The 20774-nt window shown below is 40.6% G+C and overlaps 1 pseudogene; it reads right to left on the reverse strand.

The window, feature by feature from the left end:
- Positions 1-15694: 15694 nt before the first annotated feature.
- LOC143270706 (melanoregulin pseudogene) lies at positions 15695-17933 on the reverse strand (annotated as a pseudogene).
- Between the last annotated feature and the right edge of the window lie 2841 nt (positions 17934-20774).

The raw sequence follows: 20774 nt of genomic DNA on the forward strand, positions 1-20774 counted from the left end.
CTCACTCATAGGTGGATTCTAGATATAAAATAAAGAACAATCAGACCACAACCCATAGAACCATGGAGGCTATATATATAGCATGGAGGTCCCTAGGACGACTGTGGCTATAATAAATTTCGGTTTTACTCAATTATTGAAAAAAAAATAGCCAAATGAATGGAAACACATGAACTATGAACCAAAGGCTGAGGGGCCCCCAGCTGGATCAGGCCCTCTGAATAGGTGAGACAGTTGATTGCCTTGATCAGTTTGGGAGGCAACTAGGCAGTGGGACCAAGTCCTGTGCTCATTGCATGAGTTGGCTGTGTGAAACCTGGAGTTTATGCAGGGACACTTGGCTCAGTCTGGGAGGAAGGGACTGGACCTGCCTGGACTGAGTCTACCAGGTTGATCACAGTCCTCGGGGGAGGACTGGTCCTGGAGGAGGTGGGAATGGGGGGTAGGCTGAGGGTAATGGGAGGGAGTGGGAGGGGGGAGAATAGGGGAACCCGTGGCTGATATTTAGAACTGAATGGTATTGTAAAATAAATAAATAAATAAATAAATAAATAAATAAATAAATAAATAATAACTTCTCTTCATATTTGGAAGTGAAAGCCTGATACCAGAATTTATTTCTTGTTTGAACTTTTTGAACTTAAAATGAAATAAAATTACAAAAAGATTTTGGTTATGGATTTATCATATTTGGAAGGCTAGTACTAGAATTTATCATTTGAATTTTAAGACTTAAGAAATGAAATAAACAATAGAGATTTCATTGCAATGGGACAATTTTGAGTAATGACCTAGGAATGGTTTTCTGGAATTGGGTTAAAAATGGAACTGTTTAAATGAATAAATTTATTTCTGCCTAGAATCAAGATGCAGTTTTGTGTATGCAAATATACTTTATTAACTGGTGATTCATGAATTGTTTTGTGGAAATGTTCATGTAAAAATGGAATTACTTTTGGAACTGGTTTTGTGTTACAAATGGAACTGTTTAAACAGAAAAGTTTGGGTTTTCTTACTAGGCTTGAGATTTTGCTTAAAATTATAAAGAAAAGGGAGAGTTAATATTCCTTAGTCTATTTAATTTAAATTGTTGTCTGAGTGGATTAATGTCATGTTTTGTTAGTAAGAAATGCAAATGGAGTATACTAAGAGACTACTTTTAAAGTGTGTAAAGAGTTTTATTAAGAAACTGCTTTTGGATGTTTTTCTAAAAGTTTTCAAAGTGTTAATGGTTAGATTGAAAATATTGTTTTTCAATATGGGTTTGTAGGAATTGTATAAGTTTGGGTTCCTCTAACTAGGTTTGAGATTTTGTTTAAAAAATTATAAAGAAAAGGAGGAGTTATGAGATTGAATTATGTTCGCAGAAACCTATTGATATTAATGCACCCTGGTTTTGTGGAGTTAAGGAAATGTTTAAGTTTGATGTGAATACATCAAAGGTTTTCCTATGTTCTGTTAACAAGAAAATTCAAATGATTGTGTTAAAGTTGTAAGATGGAGAAAATTGTTAACTATATATAGCACCATATATGCTAATTCAAATGGTTCTGTTAAGAGTTTGCTTTGGGTTGTAAGATTGGGAGAATTGTGACTGTGTATAGCAATATTTATGTTAACCTGTTAATGATAATGACGAAGCTAAGGGATTCTTTAAGTTTGTAGTCGCCTTAAGAGTTTTTGGTTTAGAAAGGGCTTTAGACAGATAAGACTGCTGTGGTCACCTTGGACCTAATTCAAAAGAGAAATGCCATCTATATCATCCTCTACTCCCATACTGGGAGGTGTAACAGCTATGGAGATTGCTGTAAGCCATTAATAGTTATTTTTTTATATATTAAGAAGGGGGGACCTGTGGGAGGCCGTTCTCAGGTTCCTCGTGGCTTTACTCAGCAGGTCCGAATAGAGGATGATTAGGACCACGGGCCTGAGTGCAGGTGTCTGAGATGGTTTGCACTTGGCTGTGCTGGGGGAGGAAGTCTTTTGCTCCATCCCTTGATGTTTCTATAAAAATCCTGGGGCAGAGACAGTCGGAGCCCATTGGAAAAGGTTCCAGGCCCTCTTGAGGCTATCCTTTATTTTCTATCTGTTTATCTCCACCATATAAATCCTTGTATCTAATATTTCCTGCTGCTCACACTCAAGAAAACACTGGGGAGCTGTGGGGTTGGTGTGTAAATGCCCCACAGACTACCAAGGCCACAGCTGGTGGGAACAGAGCCACCCGGGGTCCTAAAGGCCATGCTTGGTGGGAAGACTTCCACCCAGGGTTCTCAAGGCCCTGGCTGGTGGGATGAAGCCCAACCAGGGTCCTCAAGGTTCCACCTGATGGGAAGACAGCCAGCCCTGCCTGGTGCTTTATTGCTCAGACAGGTGCTTGTCTGCCAGGATGCCCAAGGCAGGAAGACAGCCACCCCAGCCTGATGCTTAACTGCCCAGACAGGCCAGCCTGACAAGACTCCCAGGGTTCCAGCTGGCAGGAAGACAGCCACCTGAGGTCCCCAAGGCTCCCTGCTTGGGAGAGAGCCACCTCTGCCTGATGCTTGACTGCTGTAGGGGAGCTGGCCGAGGGGCCCCGTAGGCACCGGCTACCAGGAAGACAGCGCCCCCCACCTGATGCTTAACTGCTCAGAAGGGTTCTAGTGGTTGTGGGACCCCAAGGCCCTGGCTGGTGAGAAGTGAGCCACCCGGGGTCATTAAGGCCCTGGGTGGTGAGATGACAGTCACCCAGGGTCCCCGAGGACCTGGTCGGTAGGATGACTGCCACCTCCACCTGATGCTTAAGTGCTCAGACAAGGACCAGCTGCCTGGGAACATCAAGGCCTCCACTGTTGGGATGACAGCCACTTAGGGTCCTCATGGCCCAGGCTGTTGGGATGACAGCCACGCAGGGTCTTGAAGTCCTCAGCTGCTGGAGTGACTGCCACTTGGAGTCCTCAGGGCTGTAGCTGGTGGGAAGACAGGCACCCCCACCTGATGCTTAACCCCTAGACAGTGCTCAGACAGATGCTAGCTGGCCTGAACCCCAAAGAACCTGGATGGTGGGATTCTAGGCATCCATGTGTCATGTGTAACTCCTGCATTGCCGGCTAGCCTTTGGGACCCCCGAGGCTCTGGCAGGCAGGAAGAGGCCCATAGTCCTCATGTCATTGGGTGGCAAGAAGACAGCCTCCCCTGCCTGCTGAGTAACTGCTCAGAGAGGGGTCAGCTCACTGTGGCCACCAAGGCACCGGACCTGGCCGGGAGGATGACAGCTGCCTCCACCTGATGCTTAACTACTCAGACAAGGACGAGTTGACTGGGAACCCCAAGGTCCCCTTAATGGGATGACAGCCACTTAGGGTCCTCATGGCCTGGACTGTTGGGATGAGAGCCACCCAGGTTTGTCAGTGCCACAGCTGGTGGAGTGGCTGCTATGGTGATATTTTATTTGTACTGAAATGTGATTTTATTTGTATGTTAATAAATAAAGTTGTCTGGGGGTCAGAGCTAATAGCAAGCCATAGCAGAAGCTTGGTGGTGGTTGTGCATTCCTTTAATCCCAGCTCTTGGGAGGCAGAGCTAGGCAGATATCTGTGTGTTCAAGGATACAGCCAACATGGAGACACATGCCTTTAATCTCAATACCAACCATAGAGGACCTGGAGGTCTGTACAGACAGGCAGTGACGAGGTGGTCATGTGGTTGGGTTTACAACCAATGAGAAGGCAGAACAGAAAGTCTATATAAAGACAAACACACAGGAAGTAGGTCTCTTGGCTGAAGAGGCTAGCTGCAGAGTGAAGGGTAAGGCTCTTAGCTCTGACCTCTCGGGCTTTCATCTTTGCATTGGCTCTGTGTTTCTTATTTAATAAGACGGTTACTTCTATATTTGGCACCCAACGTGGCAAGAATCCATTAAAAACTGCTTGGCTTGGCTTGGTGGCAGGTCCGGTTTCCCACCTGGGCGGCCCGTCTCCCTAGCTGGGACCCAGATCAGCTTAGGTCTCAGGCCGGACTGACCCCAAGTGGTTACCCGCAGCTGGAGCTACTTGCTTAAAGCCAGTGCTACAAACAACTCAGGCCTGCCCTGCCAAACAGGACCCCTGCCTGTAAAGCCAATGCACGTGGTCGGAGCTTAAGGAAGCGGGAGCCCAGGCTTGACTCGACTTAAGTGGGAACACGTGGCTGGATTTATGCTTTTAGCCAGAACTTGTGGGTACGCTTCCTCTCTCTGTCTCTGTCTCTGTCTCTGTCTCTGTCTCTGTCTCTGTCTCTCTCTCTCTCTCTCTCTCTTTCTCTCTGGATTCACACCTCAGACACTAGGTGCTGTTTTGAAATTCCTTCAGATTTCTACTGTTCTACACAGACCTGGTAAGTCAATTAAGATATCGGATATTTTAAAGGAAACTATTTAAAAGAGAATTTTTTTCAACATAAAAAAATGGGTTTTATGTGTACACTGGAAGATAACTGGGCTTTGTTTGAAATTTTAGGCAGTCTGACAATGGAACAAATATATGAGAAGATTAATGTTGATCGAATTATGCACTTTATTAATTTTCTTATCCTCATTTTACTATTTAAAAAGATAGTCAATTTAAGTGCCAGGATAAAAGTTTTAGAAAAAAACTGTTAAACCTGTTAAAATAAATTATAGAGAAATTCAAATTCAGACAGAAGAAAATGACAGTGAAGTTGTTTCAAGATTGGATCATAAGGTTACAGAAAGAAAGCCTGTTTTCACACAATCACCCTTAATTTATCCGGTAACCATACAGCAGTTACCTGATCAAGTGAATATACATAATATTTGGACTTCAATTGAAATGTTAGATTTACGAAGGTTTAAGGAGGCAATAGCATCTTATAGCATGCATTCTCCATATGTGAAGCAAATGTTAAACACCCGGTCAACTTATAATAGGATTATAGCACAGGACTGGCGGGAGCTGGCACAGGCTGTTCTGGAACCCGGACAAAGGCTCCAGTGGCAAAAGTGGTTCAAAGATGAGGCTAAAAACATAGAAAATCAGTGGAGGGATAAAGGAATACAAGTCTTCCAGGAGCAGCTTATTGGAGAAGGCCAATGTGCTGCAGTACAAACACAATGTTTATATGATATCCAAACCTTAATTCTATGTCAAATGGCAGCCTTGAATGCATGGGACAGAGTTGAGGAACCAGGAAAGAAAACTGAGTCATTTACACAGGTTATACAAGGCCCAAAAGAATCTTTCACAGATTTTTTACAAAGACCAGCTTCAGTGGTAAAGAGAATGGTCCCAGATTCATAAGTTAGTCAGATAATAATTGAATCTTTGGCCTTTGAGAATGCAAATGCAGCATGCAAAAGAATAATCAGGCCGTTAAAGGCAAGATCTGAACCCTTGGAAGATTGGATTAAAGACAAGGTTAATGCTGAGGCTCATAACCATGATGATATGTGGGTAGGAGAAGCAATTTCAAAAGGTTTGAGGAGTGTTAGATGTTTGGGATGTGGAAAGCAAGGACATTTGAAAAGGGACTGTAAACAGGTCATTCCTAGAAGCAATGTTTCTTCAAGGAACAATGGCAAGAGAATGCCCCTTCCTTCTGGAGTATTCAGAAGGTGTGGTAAGGAAAAACACTGAATCAACGAATGTAGATCAACAAAGGACAGACAGGGTAATCCTTTGCCTCAGTTTTCGGGAAACTCCCGGAGGGGCCTCATGCAGGCCCCCATAGCAAAACCAGTTCAAACCTTTCTTGCAGCCATAGAGGAAATGCCTGCTCTGGAGAGCGATTAAATAACCAAATGACTCTTGGAATAAATCATGCTGGTCAGGATGATGAAACAGAGATAATAGAAAATTCAGGAGAAAACATAAAGAAAATTTTTTGGCAAACTTCTATTAATGAACAAAGACCAAAATTAACGATAAAAATAAATGGTGTTTTGTTGTCTGGTCTGGTAGACACAGGTGCGGATGTTATCATAATTGCACCAGAATTTTGGCATCCAGCTTGGCCTCTTCAGGAGGTAAACGTTCAACTGTTAGGAATTGGGACATTATCTCAGGTGAAACAGAGTGCAAGATGGCTGGAATGTATAGGTCCAGAAGGACAGAGAGGAAAATTAAAACCATATGTGGCTAACATAGCTTTGAACCTGTGGGGTCGAGATTTCTTGCAACAATGGAATACTCAGATTAAAATCCCTCCAATGTCAGAAACAAATCATAAACTAGCACATGTTTCTGAGAGAAATATTAGAAAGCATTGTTCTGAGTGGTCACCAGCCATCCATATTATACAAGAACAGGGCACAATAACTGATGATCTTCCAAAGACACCAACAGCTCTACCTTTAAAATGGTTAACAGACAAGCCTGTATGGGTCCATCAATGGCCTTTAACAACAGAGAAACTCCAGGCTTTAGAAGAGCTGGTAGAAGAACAGTTAAATGCTCAGCATATTAAACAGTCAACCAGCCCTTGGAATTCTCCTGTATTTGTTATTAAAAAGAAATCTGGTAAATGGAGAATGGTAACAGACCTTAGAGCAATTAACAAAGTAATTCAGCCAATGGGCTCTCTACAATCTGGAATTCCTTTGCCTACTCGGTTACCAAAAGGATGGCCTCTCATAGTTATTGATTTAAAAGACTGTTTCTTTTCAATACCCTTACAAGAAAAAGACAAAGAAAGATTTGCTTTCACAGTGCCTACTTATAATAATTCTCAACCGGTTAAAAGATTTCAATGGAGGGTCCTCCCACAGGGAATGTTAAATAGCCCAACTTTGTACCAATATTTTGTACAACAGCCATTGGAAGTGACACGTAAAAAATTTCCTAAATCTATAATTTATCATTATATGGATGATATTTTACTAGCTGACTCAAATGGAGATACTTTAGAAAGAATGTTTGAAGAAGTAAAGAAAATTTTGCCTTGCTGGGGATTACAAATTGCTCCTGAAAAGATACAAAGAGGAGATTCTATTAATTATTTAGGCTATAAAATAGAGCTACAAAAAATTAGACCCCAAAGGGTGCAAATTAGGAGAGATAGACTACAGACTCTTAATGACTTTCAAAGATTATTTGGGGATATTTCTCATCTACGAACTATTGTTGGGGTAAAAAATGATGAACTGACTAATTTGTTCAAACCCTTAGAAGGTGACAAGGACTTAAATAGTCCAAGAGAATTATCACCTGAAGCTGAGAAAGAATTAGCCTTGGTAGAAAAGAAAGTACATGAAGGGCACGTGGATCGTATTGATCCAAAGCTGGATTGCATTTTGGTTATTTTACCTTCTAGGCATTCTCCTAATGGAATATTAATGCAGAGTGAAGATATTATATTGGAATGGATATTTTTACCAAATAAACCAAATAAAAAATTAAAAAAAAAATCTCTGACTTGATTTGGAAAGGAAACTTGAGACTTCGTCAATTAGCAGGAATAGACCCAGCAGAAATTGTCGTACCTTTAACTAAGGAGGACATTGAAAAATTATGGACAGAAAGTGAACCTTGTCAAAGAGCTTGCAGTAATTTTTTGGGAGAAATTAACAGCAAATATCCCAAAAGCAATAGAATTGATTTTATAAAGAGAGCTGATTGGATCTTGCCTAGAATTGTAAGGCAAAAACCCATATCTGGAGTTCGTACATTTTATACAGATGCCAATAAACAAGGAAAGGCAGGTTACAAATCAGAAAATTTAAGTAAAGTGGTTCAAAGTCCTTATAATTCAGTGCAAAAATCAGAATTGTATGCTATTCTGTTGGTATTAATGGATTTTTCAGAGCCTCTAAATAGTAACTGACTCTCAGTATGCTGAAAGAGTGGTGATACATATTGAGACTGCAGAATTTATCCCTGATGCTTCAGAATTAACTTCACTATTTATTCAATTACAAGATACAATCAGGAAAAGGAGTCATCCTTTATATATAACTCACATCCGATCTCATACTGGTCTGCCAGGCCCTTTAGCACAAGGCAATGATGAGATTGATAAATTATTGATAGGAAATGTGCTGGAGGCCTCAGAATTTCATAAAAAACATCATGTCAATAGTAAAGGTTTAAAAAAGGATTTTTCCATAACCTGGCAACAAGCCAAAGAAATAGTAAAGAAATGTCCTACTTGTTCCTTCTATAATCAAACACCCTTACCAGCAGGATGTAACCCAAAGGGTACTCAGAGGAATGAAATCTGGCAGATGGACGTGTTTCACTTTGCAGAATTTGGAAAATTGAAATATGTACACCATACCATTGATACTTATTCAGGATTTCAATGGGCAACTGCTTTGAGTTCTGAAAAAGCTGATTCTGTAATCACTCATTTGCTAGAAGTTATGGCCATCATAGGTATACCTGCACAAATCAAAACTGACAATGCTCCATCATATGTCTCTGTTAAAATGAAACAGTTTTTTGCTTATTACAAAATAAAGCATATTACAGGTATACAACATAATCCTACAGGTCAAGCAGTTATAGAAAGATCAAACAGAACTCTAAAGGATATGCTAAATAAACAGAAAGGAGTAACAAAAACCCCCAGAAATAGACTGCATAATGCTCTATTGACTTTGAATTTTCTGAATGCCAATGAGAAAGGAACAACAGCTGCAGAGAGACATTGGGTAATAGAAAAAAACTACAGAATTAAATCAGCCTATATACTTTAAGGATGTGCTGACCTCAGAATGGAAACCAGGGTATGTATTACATTGGGGACGAGGTTTTGCTTTTGTTTCTACAGGAGAAGATAAGCTGTGGGTACCATCGAAATTGATAAAGGTTCGATTTGAACAAGAGAAACCTCTTAATTAGAGGAGATGATAGTTCATCAACCAGCATGAACATCCAATTTAAACTAACTTGTACCAGTAACACATGCCTTTTCATTTAATCAGATAATAACTTGCCAAAAAGGAACATCCCCAAAATTAGTCTTGAGGAAAGGTTTTTTTTTTGTCTTTTAGGAGAATGAAGGTTAAGGAATCTGAAAAACACAAGACAAATGAGACAACTGAAGAAAACGGACAAATCATCTATCCCAGGAAACAGAGTGAAACGGCGTATGGGTATATATTATGTAAAAAATTTTATGTCTTCCTAAATGTTTGTTTCTGCTTTTCTCTAAAGATTTAACACTATTGGTCTTCTAATAGTCCCAGTTCAATTAAAATTTTAAGGTGACTTTGGAGTTGGAGAATGGCTCTCTCCTTCTTTAAACTCAAGCATGTTGTTAAAAGGAAAATACAAACTCCCTGTATCATGCCAGAATAAAAGAGCCATTTTCTGCTATGGGACAAGACAAAAGCCAAATTAACTAAGGGACTATTCTATTACTAATCTCAACTCTTTGATTCTATTCTGATTCTTTAAACTTTTCTTAAAGTATAAATTTTATATCAAAATTTACAAGATTAATATATATATACATTTTAAACTTTGTTAAGATATGAATGGTCATATAGAGTACTAACTAATTCTAGAAAAAAGGCTTCAATTAGCTGCATATATATGTCTTTGTGTTCGAGTCTCTTATCAGTTTTCTGCAGGAAATCATGGCCAGGCCTAACATCAACTGAAGTCTCCAGGAAGAAGATGGGGCCCCACAACAACAACAATTCCACGTGGACAATAATAATATCATTAAGCTGACAAACATCATCTACAGGTCAGCTTTGAACTACAAGGTGCTCAGAGCAATTTTGAGATGACTAGCTGAGATGATCCAGTCTCAAAGACTACTTGAATAAGGACTTGAGATAAACCCTGAACTTTGGCATTATACACAGACTGGATAATAATGAAGGATATAGTTACCTTTCCTAGAATTTGACAATTAACCTAAAATTTTTCTTTCAGGATAAAGATACCTTTGCCCATACCCAGCAGGAAGCAATTTTAAGAATGACATCCACATTCCCAAAGAGGTGGTGTGGGGCGGGTGGTTTTTTTGGTCTTTTTAATGGGTTTTGGGTCTGGGATAATTTTCAATATTTAGGGGGGTTGGTTACAAGTTGTTGTCAAGGGTTAGGAAAAAGGCTAAGCAAAGGAGATTAGATTTAAGGTTCTTGTTTTAAAAAAAAAAAGAAAGAAAGAAAAGAAAAGAAAAAGACAATTACTAGTTTTAAATACTTGACATTATTACCAACTATTAGGATATAAAGAAATGAAAGTTAGTAATTAGACATTACAATAGAAATTGTAGTCATATTAGATATGTTTTGAAAATTGAGCAGATATATTTTAGACAGGTCATCTTCAAACCCTTCAGAGATCTACCAAATATGGCATTTAAAATGTTTTAATAACTTAGAAATTTTTCTTTTTTGAGACATGTCGGCTCCTGGCAGTACCAATCTACTTCAGAGAAAATATGGGCATTGAAGAAACTGCATGTGGAGTTAATTTTCATTGTGGCAAAAGTTAGCCACTGGACAACAAAGTATCCTCGAATCAACAGGACAAAATGGACAGACAGAACACGAAACAAAGGACTACCGATTCCTTCCAAAACAAGTGTGGTTATGGCTTTATCAAAAGGCATCTTCTGAGGCCAGGACAATATGGCACCATGCCTGAAGTGACCTTCACAATCTGGAAAAGGTACAGTGCCCGTTTCTTCGAAGACAGCTGAACAGGCAGTGGGCCGATGGCTTCTGTTGTGCAATGGAACAGCAACTGAAAGCTCACGCCTCTCAATAGTAGACTGGCATTTAATAGAGGGATGTGGAGAAGAAGGGGATGCTGAGATGAAGCCATATATACACAGCCAAGAAGAATGGACAGCTGAATTCAAAAACCGTCAACAATTTCCAGAATTTAAAATCCTGAATCATGACATGACACTAGTGGAATTCAGGTGTTTCTGGTACATGAACTGCTCTCACCCAATGTGAGGTTGAACTGTTGACCTTGTGTACAACCTACTTCACAAATGAGTCTGTCAGATACCATAAGCCTATAGGCTGAAGATGATGCCCCAACACTGCGGAGAAACGTCAGGTGACTGTCCAGGCAGCTGGCTGTTTCTGTCAACTCACAAAATTTTTGGTAATTGCTTTTGTGCACTTCCTGTTTTTATTTTTGTTAGCTAATATTATTTCCTTCTTGGGTCTCTGAGGGAGTTGAAGATTAGTTAGTTATAGTTGATGATTAATTAGGATAGAAAATGGATTAGATACATTTTGGACTTACTAAAATAGGATAGATAAGGGAATTATTTTCTCTGATTTGTCAAATACAAATGGACTAGACATCGTTTAGGTATTTGTTACTTGTATATATTGTATATAGTTATTGTATTTTTGTATATAGTTTTTCTTTTGTTAGTTATAACCTTTTGCCTTTTTACTTTTTATTAAAATAGAAAAGGGGAAATATGGTGATATTTTATTTGTACTGAAATGTGATTTTAATTTTATGTTAATAAATAAAGTTGCCCTGGGGTCAGAGCTATTAGAGCCATAGCAAGAGCGTGATGGTTAGAAGAGCTAGGTAGATTTCTGTGTGTTCAGGGATACATCCAGTATTGGAGACATACGCCTTTAAGACCTGGAGGGTGGTACTTACAGGCAGTGATGAGGCAGTCATGTGGTTGGGTTTACAACCAATGAGAACGCAGAACAGAAAGACTATTTAAACACGGACAAACAGGAAGTAGCTCTCTCTTGGGGAAGCTAGGAACACTGCAGGAGGTAAGATTTTATCTCTGAGCTCTGACGTCTTGGCTTTCTCTTTTACATTGGCTCTGTGTTTCTTATTTTAATAAGACGATTGGTTACATCTACAGGCCTCCCTAGCTCTCTGCTTCCTCCCCTTCTCATGTGGTCTTCATTTACCATGGTCTCCTATTCCTTGTTCTCCCTCTCTTTTCTTGATCCAGCTAGGATCTCCCACTCTCTTTCCTGTGACCGTCGGCCATCATTGCTCCCTCTCATGACCAGGCTGTTCATGTAGATCTCATCCATTTCTCCATGTCTTTTTTGGGGTCCCGTTTTCCAGGTAGCATCACTGGTGATGTGAGTAGCAGTCCAATCATCCTTGTTCCACATCTAGCATCTTCCTATGAGTGAGTACATACCATATTTGTCTTTCTGAGTCTGGGTTACCTCACTCAGGATGATTTTTTCTAGATCCATCCATTTGCCTGCAAACCGCATGATGTCATTGTTTTTCTCTGCTTAGTAGTATTCCATTGTGTATATGTGCCACAATTTATTTATCCATTCTTCAGTTGAAGGGCATCTAGGTTGTTTCCAGGTTTTGGCTATTACAAACAATGCTGATATGAACATAGCTGAGCAAGTGCTCTTGTGGTATGATTGAGCATTTCTTGGGTATATGCACAGGAGTGATATAGCTGGATCTTGGGGGAGATTGATTCCCAATTTTCTAAGAAAGCGCCATATTGATTTCCAAAGTGGTTGTACAAGCTTGCATTCCCACCAGCAGTGGAGGAGAGGTTCCCTAGTTCCACATCCTCTCCAGCATAAAGTGTCTTCAGTGTTTTTGATCTTAGCCACTCTGACATGCGTAAGGTGCTATCTCAGAGTTGTTTTGATTTGCATTTCCCTGATGATTAGGGATGTTGAGCAATTCCTTAAATGTCTTTCAGCCATTTGAGTTTCCTCTGTTGAGAATTCTCTGTTTAGTTCTAAAGCCCATTTCTCAATTGGACTGTTGGTCGTTTTGATGTCTAATTTCTTGAGTTCCTTATATATTCTGGATATCAGTCCTCTGTCACATGTGGGGTTGGTGAAGAATTTTTCCCATTCTGTAGGCTGTTGCTTTGCCTTGTTGACCGTATCCTTTGCTCTACAAAAGCTTCTCAGTTTCAAGAGGTCCCATTGATTGTTTTTTTTTTGTCTCAGTGTCTGTGCTACTGGTGTTATATTTAGGAAGTGATCTCCTATGCCAATGCGTTCAAGACTACTTCCTCTTTTCTCTTCTAGCAGGTTCAGAGTAGCTGGATTTATGTTGAGGTCTTTGATCCACTTGGACTTAAGTTTTGTGCACGGTGACAGATATGGATCTATTTGCAGCCTTCTACACATTGACATTCAGTTATGCCAGCACCATTTGTTGAAGATGATTTCTTTTTTCCATTGTACACTTTTGGCTTCTTTGTCAAAAATTATATGTCCATAGGTGTGTGGGTTAATGTCAGGGTCTTCAATTCGATTCCATTGGTCCACATGTCGGTTTTTATGCCATTACCAAGCTGTTTTTATTACTGTAGCTCTATAGTAGAGCTTGAAGTCAGGGATTGTGATGCCTCCAGAAGTTGTTTTATTGTACAGGTTCCTTTTGGCTATCCTGGTTTTTTTGTTTTTCCATATGAAGTTGAGTATTATTCTTTCCAGGTCTGTGAAGAATTGTGTTGGTATTTTGATGGGTATTGCATTGAATCTGTAAATTGCTTTTGGTAAGATTTCCATTTTTACTATGTTAACTCTGCCTATCCATGAGCATGGGAGATCTTTTCATTTTCTGACATTTTCTTCAATTTCTTTTTTCAGGGACTTAACGTTCTTGTCATATAGGTCCTTCACTTGCTTGGTTAGTGTTACCCCAAGGTATTTTATGTCATTTGTGGCTATTGTAAAGGGTGATGTATCTCTAATTGCCTTCTCAGCTTCTTTGTCAATTGTATATAGGAGGGTTACTGATTTTTTTGAGTTGATCTTGTATCCTGCTATGTTGCTGAAGGTGTTTATAAGCTTTATCAATTCCTGGGTGGAATCTTTGGGGTCACTCAAGTATACTACCATGTCATCTGCAAATAGGGAGAGCTTCTTCCTTTCCAATTTGTATCCCCTTATTCTCCTTATGTTGTCTTATTGTTCTGGCTAGAACTTCAAGTACTGTATTGAATAAGTATGGGGAGAGTGGACAGCCTTTCCTCGTTCCTGATTTTATTGGAATTGCTTTGAGTTTCTCTCCATTTAATTTGATGTTGGCTGTTGGCTTGCTGTAAATTGCCTTTATTATGTTTAGATATGTTCCCTGTATTCCTGATCGCTCCAAGACTTTTATCATGAAGGGGTGTTGGATTTTGTCAAATGCCTTTTCGCATGTAGTGAGATGATCATGTGGTTTTTTTCTTTGAGTTTGTTTATATGGTGTATTACATTGATGGACTTTCGTATGTTGAACTATCCTTGCATCCCTGGGATGAAGCCTACTTGATCATGGTGGATAATTGTTCTGATGTGTTCTTGGAGTCTGTTTTCCAGTATTTTATTGAGTATTTTTGCATCAATGTTCATGAGGGAGATCGGTCTGTAGTTCTCTTTCTTTGTTGCATCCTTGTTTGGTTTAGGAATCAGGGTAATTGTAGCCTCATAGAAGGAGTTTGGTAATGTTCCTTCTGTTTCTATTATGTGGAACAATTTAGCGAGTATTGGTATTAACTCTTCTTTGAAGATCTGGTAGAATTCTGCGCTGAAACCATCTGGTCCTGGGTTTTTTTGGTTGGGAGACTTTTAATGACTGTTTCTATTTCCTTAGGGGTTATTGCACTATTTAAATAGTTTATCTGGTCTTGATTTAACTTAGGTATGTGGTACCTATCCAGAAAAATGTCCATTTCTTTTTGGTTTTCCAGTTTTGTGGAGTAGAGGTTTTTGAAATATGACCTTATAATTCTCTGGATTTCCTCAATGTCTGTTGTTATGTCCCCCTTTTCATTTCTGATTTCGTTGATTTGGATTATCTCTCTGTGTCTTCTGGTTAGTTTGGATAAGGGCTTGTCTATCTTGTTGATTTTCTCAAAGAACAAACTCTTTGTTTCATTAATTTTTTGTATTATTCTCTTAGTTTCTAATTTATTAATTTCCCCTCTCACTTTGATAATTTCCTGGCATCTATTCTTCCTGGGAGACTTTCTTCTTCTTGTTCTAGAGCTTTCAGGTGTGCTGTTAAGTCACTAGTGTGGGATTTCTCCAACTTCTTTATGTGGGCATTTAGTGCTATGAATTTCCCTCTTAACACTGCTTTCATAGTGTCCCATAAGTTTGGGTATGTGGTGTCTTCATTTTCATTGATCTCTAGGAAGTCTTTAATTTCTTTCTTATTTCTTCCTTAACCCATTGGTGATTCAGTTGAGCATTATTCAGTTTCCATGAGATTGTAGTTTTTCTGTAGTTTTTGTTGTTGTTGAAATCTAACTTTAAACCATGGTGGTCTGAAAGAACACAGGAGGTTATTCTAATTGTTTTGTATCTGTTGAGATTTGCTTTGTGGCCAAGTATGTGGTCGATTTTAGAGAAAGTTTCATGGGGTGCTGAGAAGAAGGTATATTCTTTCTTGTTAGGATGGAATGTTCTGTAGATATCTATTAGGTCCAATTGGGTCATGACATCAGTTAAGTCCTTTATTTCTCTGTTAAATTTCAATGTGGGAGATCTGTCCAGTGGTGAAAGTGGGGTGTTGAGATCTCCCACTATTTTTTTTTTTCAGAAACACACATAGAAGTCTTTTAATTCCCTGGAGAAACATTCCTGAGTAATTTTATGTATTTTAATTACCACAGAGATAATTTTATCCTTACGTGTTCATTACCAAAAATAAGAAGTATGGTAATAGTTTACAATCCACAGACACAGTCAAACTCATCTATTTTGACATCAAAAAAAGACAAAAGACGAAACAAATTCTGAGTACAGATATTAAAACAATACAACGTTCCCAGATTTCTTTTGTTTATTTTATTGCTTATTTTCTAAAAGCCCACAGAAGTGAGTGAAAATTTCCAAGGGGCCAATCTCAAACACCATGAGGCAGAGATTAAGCACTAAATATTAAAAAAATAAAACTTTTAGCTTACTTAATAAACTAGGAAGATTTCTCTGGGAACGAATCTGTTAAATTGGTCTACAATGCATCAATGAACAGAGGACATGTATTTCCTAGTAAATATTTTAAACATGGAGTACACAAACCAGAAATCCTTCCCAGGATATGAAATTTTTCAAGTCATAACCTCCTGAACAGACTTTGTTTTCAACCTGAAGTTAGAAGTGCAAAATCATTAAAAAATAAAAATATTCCTATTGTTCTCAGTTCTCTATTGATAAATCCTATAGGTCTTTAAAGGTTTTTCAACAAAACAAACCACGAACTCTTGGCAAGCTCCATTTTGAAAATCACGTTCAGACCAATGGAAGACCCAGAGGTGACCTCTGTCAATGTCACAGCCTGCGTATCTACAAATGTGCACCCCAAGGTCCCTCAGCAGGTACCACCCTCAGCTGATAAGCAGGAAACAGGTTCAAGACAGAAAGTGGAGGCCAAACATTCCAGTCTACATACGCTATTCATAAAACGCCAAGGGCTGTTGGACTAGAAATGGGCAACACGTAAAAAATGAGGTCATTGGGTAACATCAAGGCTGGGGGTTAATGGTGAGGGTTTGGATGCCTGTGTGACAAATGAAGACAGTCACGTGTCAGTACACATTTCTATTGTCCGGTTCACCTATACTTCTAAACAACTATGCCTGTTGCTCAAAAGGATGCCACCAAACAGTGGCTGAGCTGCTACAGGTGTTTCCAAATCAAAGAGATGCCACACAAGGCCTAGAATTTCATGAAATTTGGGGCATTCTGTCTAGTATTACATTTAATAATGATTACTTTCAAAACCGGTGAAGTAATAAAAGGCTCAGTTACAGGTTTCTCTATTAGTCCTGCTATTTTGTGGATTAGAAAACACCAGTCCCCCACAGGATGAGTGACTGTAGCTTCTATAACAAAGGAGGCGATGAGTTCTTGGAATCTGACTATCCTTGAAAAACTATCCACCTCCTTTAATCCCAGCACTCGGGAGGCAGAGGCAGGCGGATCTCTGTGAGTTCGAGGCCAGCCTGGCCTACAGAGCGAGATCCAGGAAAGGCACAAAGCTACACAGAGAAACCCTGTCTCGGAAGAAAAAAAAAAGAAAAGAAAAGAAAAAACAGAAAAAGGAAAAGGAAAGAACATCTATCCACCGGCCCACTCTTTAACTTCGTTTCTCAGTGTAGTTGCCAGGTGTTTTAATGTAACCAAAGCCTTCTTAGGCTAAGGTCCTGAGGAAGACATTACACTTTGTAGGATTCAGAATCGTGTTTGAGTGTAGAAAGCCGTCTCCTGGCTCATCTGTAACCGCAGAAAGTGGTCCAACTTTGGTAAAATTACTATGTTACTATGTCATGGTGAAAGAACTCTGTTCCTCTTCCAGGCCATCCTTCAGGGACTTGGAAATGGAAGGTAGTGCAGTTTTTTCTGGCCATCGACCAGGCAAGGGACCCCAGGCTTCTTGGGGTAAGTTCGGCTAGCAATTTTAAAGAACTCTTCGGCAGCATCAAGAGCAATGAGCCGGTCCACGACCAAGAGATACCTCTCTCGGGCTTTTCTCGTGTTTTTAGAGTCACTCATGGTGCTGAGTTTGGTCACTGACAGCAAAGAGTCTGCTTCCCTTTGAAAACCCAAGTCTTCTAAGATTCGCCTCCATCTGTTTCTCACTTCCCGGCGAATCTGCCGCAGGCTGTAGATATCATAGTTGAGTCGCTGCCATTCCTCCGAGTCTTTGGTCTGCTGATTACGAATGACTATCAGATTGTACAAGATCCTGTCGTCATCTGCCTCTGTGTGGGACACATCATGAGGCATGCTCCATAAATTCTTCTCATCATCCCTGTCTAGAGTTGCTCCAAATGAGGAATATGGATTGTTACCACTGACCAGCGGCTCCTTCTCGGGCCGCGCGGGCTCCTCCAGGCACCGGCACGGGCAGCAGCAGCAGGCGCTCCGGAGCCAGCGGCGCAGCCCCATGGGGAGCGAGGCCCGGCGCCGGGGTCCCAGAGCCCGGCACGCGATGGCAGCTGGGGCGCGGGGACGTGGGTGGCTGCGGCGTCACGGGCCAGGCCGTGCGCATCACGCCGCGGCCGGGAGGGGGGACGCGAAGCGGTGCGTTTCTGCCGGAGCCGAGATCTCCCACTATTAATGTGTGGGGTTTTATATGTGGTTTAAGCTTTAGTAATGTTTCTTTTACATATGTGGGTGCCCTTGTGTTTGGGGCATAAATGTTCAGAATTGAAACTTCATCTTGGTGGATCTTTCCTGTGATGAGTATGTAATGTCCTTCTTGATCTCTTTTGATTGATTTTAGTTTGAAGTCTATTTTGTTGGATATCAGGATGGCTACCCCTGCTTGTTTCTTAAGACCATTTGATTGGAAAGTCTTTTCCCAGCCTTTTATTCTTAGGTAGTGCCTGACTTTGAATTTTAGATTTGTTTCTTGTATGAAGCAGAAAGATGGGTCCTGCTTTCGTATCCATTCTGTAAGTCTATGTCTTTTTATAGGTGAATTAAGTCCGTTGATATTAAGGGATATGAATGACCAGTGATTCATCATTCCTGTTATTTTTGGTGGTAGTGTGTGTGTACTTCTCTTCTTTGGGGTTTACTGTTGTGACTTTATCTATTGCCTGTGTTTTCGAGTGTGTATCTGACTTCCCTCGGTTGGAATTTTCTTTCTAGTGCTTTCTGTAGGGCTGGGTTTGTGGATAGGTATTGTTTAAATCTGGCTTTGTCTTCGATTGTCTTGTTCCTTCCGTCTATGATGATTGAAAGTTTTGCTGGGTATATTAGTCTGGGCTGACATCCATGGTCTCTTAATGTCTGCATTACATCTGTCCAGGTCCTTCTGGCTTTCAAAGTCTCCATTGAGAAATCGGGTGTTATTCTGATGGGTTTACCTTTATAGGTCACTTGGCCTTTTTCCTTGGCTGCTCTTAATATTCTTTCTTTATTCTGTACATTTAGTTCTTTAATTATTATGTGTCGAGGGGACTTTTTTGGGGGGTCTAATCTGTTTGGTGTTCTATAGGCTTCTTGTATCTTCATAGGCATTTCCTTCTTTACGTTGGGAAAGTTTTCTTCTATAATTTTGTTGAATATATTTTCTGTGCCTTTGAGTTGGTATTCTTCACCTTCTTCTATCCCTATAATTCATAGGTTTGGTCTTTTCATGGTGTCCCAAATTTCTTGGACATTTTGGTTCATGACTTTGTTGGCTTTAGTGTTTCCTTCGACTGATGAAACTATTTCTTCTACTGTATCTTCAATGCCAGAAATCCTCTCTTCCATCTCTTGCATTCTGTTGGTTATACTTGCATCTGAAGTTCCCGATCTTTTACTCAGGTTTTCTATTTCCAGCATTCCCTCTGTTTGTGTCTTCTTTATTTTTTCAATTTCCCTTTTCAGGTCTTGGACTGTTTCCTTTGTTTGTTTCATTGCTTTTTCATGATTTTCTTTCAGTACTTTATTGTTTTCTTCCAGTACTTTATTGTTTTCTTGCAGGACTTTATTGTTTTCTTCCAGGACTTTATTGTTTTCTTGCAGGGCTCTATTGTTTTCTTCTAATTTGTTTGCCCTTTCCTCTAGTTGTTTACAGCGTTCTTCCAATTTTCTTGTCTTTTCCTCTACACAAGCCTCTACTTTCTTCATGATGTTACTCATAAGGCTACTTTCTTCTGCTTCTTCCAATTTTTGATGTTCAGGTCTAGATGTTGGAGGTGGGCTAGGTTCTGGTGATGCTGTATTGCTCTTCATTTTGTTGTATGTACTTCTGCCCTGACGTCTGCCCATCTCCTTGTGGTTCCTTCTTGGTCTTATCAGTGTACTTGGTTCAGAAAGAGCTGACAGATTCAGGAAGTCTCTCTCTCTTGTCCAAAAGGGAGTTCTCTTGTCCAAATGGGAACTCCGGGGCAGGATGGAAGCTCTTATCTGGACCGGAAGTCTCTGGTCCAGAAGGGAAGTCGGGAGCAGGATGGGAGCTGGGGGCCAGTCTCTAAGTCTCAGGAGGAGGCTGGGGGTCTCGGGCAGATGGGCGTGGTGGTCGGGCTTGGAGATTACAGGGGCTGCTGGGGGGCTTGGAGAAGGGGATCCCTCCCCGTGGGGCTACAAGGGGACCTGCCCAGTGGCCAGAACCTGGGGCCAAGTTGGGCAGGTCTTCCCGGAGTGCCTGGTGCCCAGGGATGGAGTCCGGATTGGGCCCGGATACTCACCTCTGGTCCAGAAGGGAAGTCGGGGGCAGGATGGGAGCTGGGGCCCGGTCTCTAAGTCTCAGGAAGTGGCTGGGGTCTCGGGCAGATGGGCGTGGGGGCAGGGCATGGAGATTGCAGGGGCTGCCGGGGGGCTTGGAAAAGGGGATCCCTACCAGTGGGGCTAGAAGGGCACCTGCCCGGTGGCCAGAACCTGGGGCCAAGTTGGGCAGGTCTTCCCTGGAGTGGCTGGTGCCCAGGTATCTGGTCATGGTGTTTTTATCACAGCAGTAGAAACCCTAACTAGTATCATCAAAGTAACAGTTTGAAGTAAAACACAGAAAGATAAAAGGAGGATATTTTTCTATTCAAAACAAAATACCTCATGGTTTTATATACATATAATCTGTTATTACTGACAATATATACTTTGTGTCTCTATCTAAGATGTTTCTACAAGGTAAGGTGGTCTCAAAGTCTCCAATGAAGACAGTTTGCCTAAAGTGAAACTTCTATCTTCCACCACACAGACACTGGAGGGCAAGGAATGGGGGATGAGGATGTAGATAGAGTTTTCCTGTCTGGCCCACAGTCAGGACAAATCTTTGTCACCTGCCAGTCCCACAGCCGCTCAGACCCAACCAAATAAACACAGAGACTTATATTGCTTACAAACTGTAAGACTGTGGCAGGCTTCTTGCTAACTGTTCTTATAGCTTAAATTAACCCATTTCCATAAGTTTATACCT

This window comes from Peromyscus maniculatus, chromosome X, assembly GCF_049852395.1.
Source record: "Peromyscus maniculatus bairdii isolate BWxNUB_F1_BW_parent chromosome X, HU_Pman_BW_mat_3.1, whole genome shotgun sequence".
Taxonomy (NCBI): Eukaryota; Metazoa; Chordata; class Mammalia; order Rodentia; family Cricetidae; genus Peromyscus; species Peromyscus maniculatus.